Raw genomic sequence first — 7,487 nt, 5'->3', positions numbered from 1 at the left:
CTCTAATATATATCAATATTCCCCTTCTTTTTTCTATGCAAAAAAAATTCTATGCAAAAAAAAAGATATAGTAAAGTAAGTGATTCCATAAATTTACGCAGTTGCCCAAGAATTCACTATATATTCTTAATCAACGATTTCTTATATAGAGAGAACGGCCCTCACAAATTGAAAATACTAATTTGTTAAGAATCAATCGAATTGAAGTCATAGTGTCATCGTTGGCTGGAATCGATATATTCGCGAGATCCGGGTCACAATTTGTATCGACTAAAGAAATAGTAGGAATCCCCAAAATGGCACATTCCCGAAGAGCTATATACTCTTTTTGCTGATCAAGGACGATCACAATGTCTGGCAATCTCGTCATATATTTGATCCCGCCGAGATACCTTTGCAAAGTAGATAATTTTCTCTTCAAGATTGCCACATCTCTTTTTGGGAGATGGTGGAATTTTCCCATTTTTTCTTCTGCTCTTAAGTCTCTAAATTGAGAAAGTCTAGTTTTCGTAATCGACCAATTCGTTAACATACCACTGAACCACTTTTTATTAACATAATGACAACGAGCCCTTATTGCAGCTGATGCTACTAAATCTGTTGCTCTTTTTTTGGTACCAACAATTAAGAAACTTTTTCCCTGACTTGCTGCATCAAAAACTAAATCACAAGCTTCTGATAAAAAACGAGCCGTTCTAGCGAGATTTATAATATGAGTACCTTTACGCTTTGCCGAAATGTAAGGGGCCATTTTAGGATTCCATTTCTTAATACCATGACCAAAATGAACTCCTGCTTCTATCATCTCTTTCAAATTAATGTTCCAATATCTTCTTGTCATTTTTTCCACACTTCCTTTTTTTTAATCCTACCATTCCATTACGGAATTTAGTTCTTTTTGAAGATTAAGAAAGATCCGAAATAGCTTGAAATAAATAATAATTGTTCCGAGAGAACCTTGTACTAAGATAAGAGTTGGCCATTGATACATGGTATAAACATAACCACCTTAATGAATTAACTGACTTGTTTTACTTATTAAAATAAAAATCTTAAAAATCTAAAATTTGACCTGTTAGTGTTCTAAGTTCAAAAGTCTAGTAAAGTAAAAAATATTTTTATGGGGGTTCTTATGTCTCATAAAAATTGTTTGTTACGTCAGAATCTGAAGAAACTAATTCTGTATGGAGAAACAAAAAATCTCTCATTTCCGACGCGAATAGATTTTTTTTTTTTATTTCGAAATAAAGGTTCTTGTCTTGTGGGGAACGATGCACAAATTTTTGGAATCCGGTACCAACAGGTATAATCCCCCCCAGAACTACGTTTTCTTTCAAGCCTTTCAACCAATCAATGCGACCTCGTAGGGCAGCTTTTGCTAAAACTCGAGCAGTTTCTTGAAAACTTGCTTCAGATATGAAACTTTGGGTATTCAGGGAAGCCCTTGTTATTCCCAATAAGATTGCCCGATAATAGATCGATTCATCCAAAGCTCGTCCTGCTCGTTCCGCTCGCAATAGTCCGATTAATTCCCCAGGCGAAAAAACATTAGACATTCCATCTTCGGAAACCCGCACTTTTGATGTTACTTGGCGTATAATAATCTCTATATGTCTATTATGGATCTGTACCCCTTGGGATCGATAAACCTTTTGGATTTTATTAACCAAAGAGATACGACTTTGGGCTATGGTTAGCTCAGCTCCAATCAAGAATCCCCAAGGGACCCCAAGAATTCTTGGTATACGCTCATTCCAATCCTCAATTCTCCTTTCGAGATTCGGGGATAATGAATCAATTGAACGCGCTTCAAAGATTTGTTCCACTTTTGGAAGACCTTGCGTTATGTCACTAGATCTCGATTTTTCATATATAAACGTAACTAACCTATCTCCCTTGTAAAGGATTTCTCCATAATGACCATTAACAGTTGCTCCTGTAGTGGCCAAATAAGGTTTAGCTGCTCTTATAACAAAGGAATTCATATTTACAATGAAAATTTGACCGGATTTTTTTATGTGCGATTTAAATAGACATACATTTTCACAAATAAATTGTCCAAGGTGAATTATTGCCAATGTCTCTTCCCAAGAATCATGATGGACAAAGTGACAATTCAAAAGGAATGGATCCAACATTATGTTACTATCGAAATTAGAAATCCTTTTATTTTCATCTATTAAAGAGTATTTAAGTTCTTGAAGTACTTGGAAGGTTTGTTTTAAATTGTCAACGAACAAATATTTTTTTAACAGGATTTTATTATGCGTTAGTAAATAGTAAGATGAAGAAAAATGCGATATACTAGCTACAATAGCGCCTAAGGGCCCAAAAATTTCTCGAATAGGAATTCTAGGATTCCATTCTTTTATCGCATTGGGATGTTTTGAATTCTTGAATAAACCAATTCGAGAACAGTTGGATGCCGACAAAATCATCAAAGAGTGGTATTCTTTATTTCGATTCAACAAAGTGCCAATAGCTTCTGGATGTTGGCTAAGTGATTCAATCTTCGCCTTGGAATAAAAAGAATTGATATTGGCGCGATCTAACCTATTATGGGGAATCGGTCCTGCACTTGTCCTACCATACCTTTTTCGTGTATACGAAATAGTGGACTTGACTAACTCAATTCTTAGGAAATCGCGAATAAGATCATTTGCTCTTACCTCAACAAGGGAAGCACCAGCCTTTTCTTTTTCTTCTTGTTCCCAATTCACTACTAAGCAAGTTCTAACAAATTGACTATTTGTGTGATAAATTCTTTGAGTTAACTTGCTATTTTCATGAGAAATAAAATTGACAAGTCGAATTTGGAGATTATTTTCTTCTTGCAAGAGATCCTGCGGGAAAAGTGTTGCTAAATTTCTTCCTTCGTCCATTTCATATGCCACTGTAGGGCGAACGGAAACAAAATACTTTTCCTTGCTCTTGAGAATTTTTTTCCGTTGAACATAGACCCAATTTTTCCTTTTTTTTGATTCCTTAGAATCTTTTTTTTGTCTTTCTGGCGGTATCAAACAGCCACCTAATATCTTATCCGCCTCTTCAGGAAAATGAATATCTCCGGAAAATATTTTGAGTTCCGTATGGCTTTTTTTTCTCTTCACTCGGACCAGTCCGCCTAGTCGACTTCTTGTATTTTTTGTGAGTTGTGTATTCACTCCAATAATACTATTGTCAAGTATCTTTAGGGATGAAGATCTCGGCAAGATATGAAGTTCTTGAAGAATGAAAAAAAACCGATCTACTTCTTTTTGGTATTTTAGACTAAATTCTTTTGTTCCTCGATGCTCAATCAAACCCTCTTTTTTTAAGATGGAATCTTCCTCTGGGCTCTCGTATTCGTCCTCTGAATCTTCTTCTGAGTCTTCCTCTAAAGTACCATATTTTTCCTCTGCGCTTTCCCCGGGGCTGCCATATTCGTCTTCTGAGTCTTCCTCTAGAGTTCCATATTCGTCCTCTTGGGTCCTATATTTGCTCTCTGGGCTCCCATATTCCTCTTCTGAGTCTTTCTCTAAAGTCCTATATTCGTTCTCTGGGTTCCCATATTCGTTTTCTGGGCTCCCATATTCGTCTTCTAGGGTTTCATATTCGTATTCGTCTTCTAGGATTCCATATTTAGATTCTTCTAGGGTTTCATATTCATATTCGTCCTCTCGGGTCCTGTATTCGTCTTCTAGGGTCTCATATTCCTCTTCTGAGTCTTCCGCTCGAGTCCTATATTCTTCTTCTAGGGTCCTATATCTAAATTTAACAATTCCTGAACCCTTTTTATCTTTTCTGTATCGGGGATCGTCAAAATAAGCAAAAATAGTATTTCTACGTAAAACACCCATAAGGGGGATTTCAATCGAAATCCCAAAACAGGATATTAGTTCTTTCTCTTGTTCTTGATGATATTGTAATGGAATGACGAACCTATTTCTTCGCTTTTTCGCCAACAAATCTGAATTATCTTGAAAAATAGAAGGATAGATAAAATTCCAATGGCCATTGGACATGATTCGATCCGACGTTGAATAATCAAGAATTTCCCTATCTTTTTTACCATAAGTATTCATTTGATCTTGATCCTTGTGGAGTGAAAAAGACGCTATACTGGATCTGCACATACTTACTGACAATATCCATAAATGGCTTGTTTTTGGTAATCGGCGAAGATTACCATATTGATATTCGGGCGCATGGTAAACATCAGTACTCCAGTGCATTTCGCCGTCTGATTCAGAATAAATATGCTTTTGTACCCTTTCTTTAAAATGTAAAGTGGACGTTCCGGCACGAATCTCCGCAATTACTTGTTCGGATTTTACATATTGATCATTTTGCACTAGAATCAAGCTTTTTGAGGGAATATTCACACTATATAGAATATCTTGACTCTGAATAGTTACATGCAAGTCTATATAACATAGAAAAGCAGGCTGCCCATGACGGGTACGTGTGGGGTGAACCAAATTCTCATTGAATTTTATTTTTCCATTCGAAGGGGATCGTACAAGGTCGGCAGTACCCCCTGTGAATACTCCGCCAGTATGAAAAGTTCTTAATGTTAGTTGAGTCCCTGGCTCCCCAATTGATTGACCTGCAATAATACCTACGGCTTCTCCCAATTCGACCAGATCACTATGAGTAGGACTCCGGCCATAGCATAATTGACAGATCCAAGAAGTGCTTCGGCAAGTAAAGGGGGTTCTAATATATATTGGTTGTGCTCGAAATGGTTGTGCTCGAAAGGCAGTTATGAATCGATTGACTAATCCAATTCCAATATCTTGATTTCGCGCGGCAATGCATCGTGAACCGATATATATATCGTCTGCTAATACACGACCAATTAGTGTTTGGACAAAAAGTTTTTCCGTCATCCCATTTTGAGGACTTACAGAAATACCTCGGATAGTACCACAATCTCTTCTACGCACAATAATATGTTGAACTACTTCAACAAGTCTACGTGTAAGATATCCAGCATCTGCTGTTCGCACAGCAGTATCTACAACCCCTTTGCGGGCTCCATAGCAGGAAATTATATATTCTGTCAAAGAAAGTCCCTCGCGTAAATTGCTTTGAATAGGTAAATCAATCATTTGTCCTTGAGGGTCCGACATTAATCCTCTCATACCTACTAATTGGTGTACTTGAGATGCATTTCCTCTGGCTCCTGAAAAAGACATTAGATAGACTGGATTAGAAGGATCCGTTATCCGAAAATTTGAATTCATTTCTTGTTTCAAATATTCACTTGTCGCATACCATATCTCAACAGATTGGCGTAATTTTTCTACCGCGTGTACAGCCCCATAATAATAGTGTTTCTCCAAAAGAAAACTCTGTTGTTCCGCGTCTTGGACTAACCATCCCTTAGAGGGTATTGTTAAAAGATCCTCGATTCCTAACGAAATCGATGTAGTAGTGGCTTGATGGAAGCCCAGAGTCTTTAGTTGATCCAGTATATGGGATGTATATCCCATTCCAAAATGATCTATTAATCTGCTAATAAGTCGTTTCATACCAGTTCCGTCTATCTCTTTATTATGAAAGACCAGATTGGCCCGTTCCGCCATACATAAGTACCCCCTTTTCGGCTGAGTAGGATTCGACAATTGCTGAGTAGGATTCGACAATGGGCCTGAGTCAGTGATTCGAAAATTTAATTAACTTAATTGCCTCAATCTCAATCTGGATTCGCGTGGCAAATAATGATGATACTAGGGAAATCGGAATGCCCCCCGAAAGGGGAGGGGCATCGCCGAATCTAACTTTCTTGTTTAGGTAGTGTATGAATAGGCCTGACTAAATCCTTGTATGGCTTCCTCTATTTCTCTATAAAAAGAAATATGACCAAGAGTGGTTCGAATGTATATCGAACGAATTTCTTTTTTTCTATTTCCCATTATTAGATAGTGGGCATAAATCTCATGATAAGTCCCCAAAGATTCATATTGAACTTCAATCGGAACTTCTCTTGACCCAATGACGCGTTGATCCAGGTTCCATCGTAGCCACAAGGGACTATCTAAACTGATTAGTTTTTGTCTATAAGCTCCCAGTGCATCATAAGAACTAGAAAAATGGGGTTCTTTATCTTTCCTATATTTAAAATTATTATTATTATTGTAATTTACTTTTAGATTTGGGTAGTTTCTGCAACTATTATATCTATTTGCACAAATACCTCGACGCTTTCCAATCGTTAATACATAAAGCCCGATAAGCATGTCTTGGGTTGGTACGCAAATAGGATCCCCAATAGCGGGAGATAAGAGATTCATATGAGAAAACATAAGTAAACGGGCTTCTGCCTGAGCTTCCAAGGATAAAGGTAGATGAACAGCCATTTGATCTCCATCAAAGTCCGCATTGAAACCCTTACACACTAATGGGTGTAAAGAAATAGTACGCCCCTCTACTAAAGTGGGTTGAAAGGCCTGTATGCCTAATCTATGCAGGGTAGGTGCTCTATTTAACAGTACAGGATGTCCCCGCATAACTTCTTGAAGTATTTCCCATACAATGGGTTCTTTTTCCCAAATTTTCCTTTTAGCAATCCTTACATTAGAAGTGGCGCGTTTCGTGATTAAATCGCGAATTACAAATAGCTGAAAAAGCTTTATTGCTATCTCTAGAGGTAATCCACATTGATGTAATGAAAGCGAAGGACCCACAACAATGACAGAACGCCCCGAGTAATCGACCCGTTTCCCAAGCAGAGTCTCGCGAAACCTTCCCTCTTTACCTTCAATTACATCTGAAAGTGATTTGTATACTTTATTGTGACCATCCCTCGTCGGTTGCCCGCGGGACCCACTATCAAGAAGTGTATCCACGGCTTCTTGTACCAATTTTTCCTGGCACATTACTAAATCTGCTGGCGCTAATTCACTTCTTTTTAATAGATAGGCAAGATTGTTGTTCCGACGGATAACTCTCTTATAAAGTTCATTAATGTCTGAAGTCACTACTTTATCTCCAGACCTATAAACAATAGGTCTCAATTCGGGAGGAAGAACCGGTAATAAGCACAAAACCATCCATTCTGGTTCTACATTTGTTTGAATAAAATGTTTCGCCAATTGCATGCGTCTAATCAAAAAAACTTTTCTTATTCGTCTTTTTCTATCTTCCCACTCATCTCCACTATACCCCTCGTCTTCTAATTCCTTCCATTCGACCAAAGAATTCTCTATAATAATTCGCAAATCCAAATCTGCTAATTGTTCTCTAATAGCACCTGCTCCTGTCGCAATTTCCCGATTTCGAAATGTTGCAAAGCCTGGGGTAGAAAAAAAGGGAGAAATGCTGTGGTTACAGGATGCAATTTCCTCTTCGAATAAACCTCGTAATCGTAAAAAAGTGGGTTTTTTAGTGCTGGGCCTAGCAAAAGAGAAATCGCCGTATACTAGGCCCTCCAACTTCTTAAGAGGTTTATCTAAAAGATTCGCGATATAACTAGGAAGACCTTTCAAATACCACACATGAGT

The sequence above is a fragment of the Triticum urartu genome, unplaced genomic scaffold, assembly GCF_056163025.1.
Source record: "Triticum urartu cultivar PI428250 unplaced genomic scaffold, HENAU_Tu73 scaffold867, whole genome shotgun sequence".
NCBI classification, from domain to species: domain Eukaryota; kingdom Viridiplantae; phylum Streptophyta; class Magnoliopsida; order Poales; family Poaceae; genus Triticum; species Triticum urartu.
Note: the sequence above shows the minus strand (reverse complement) of the source record.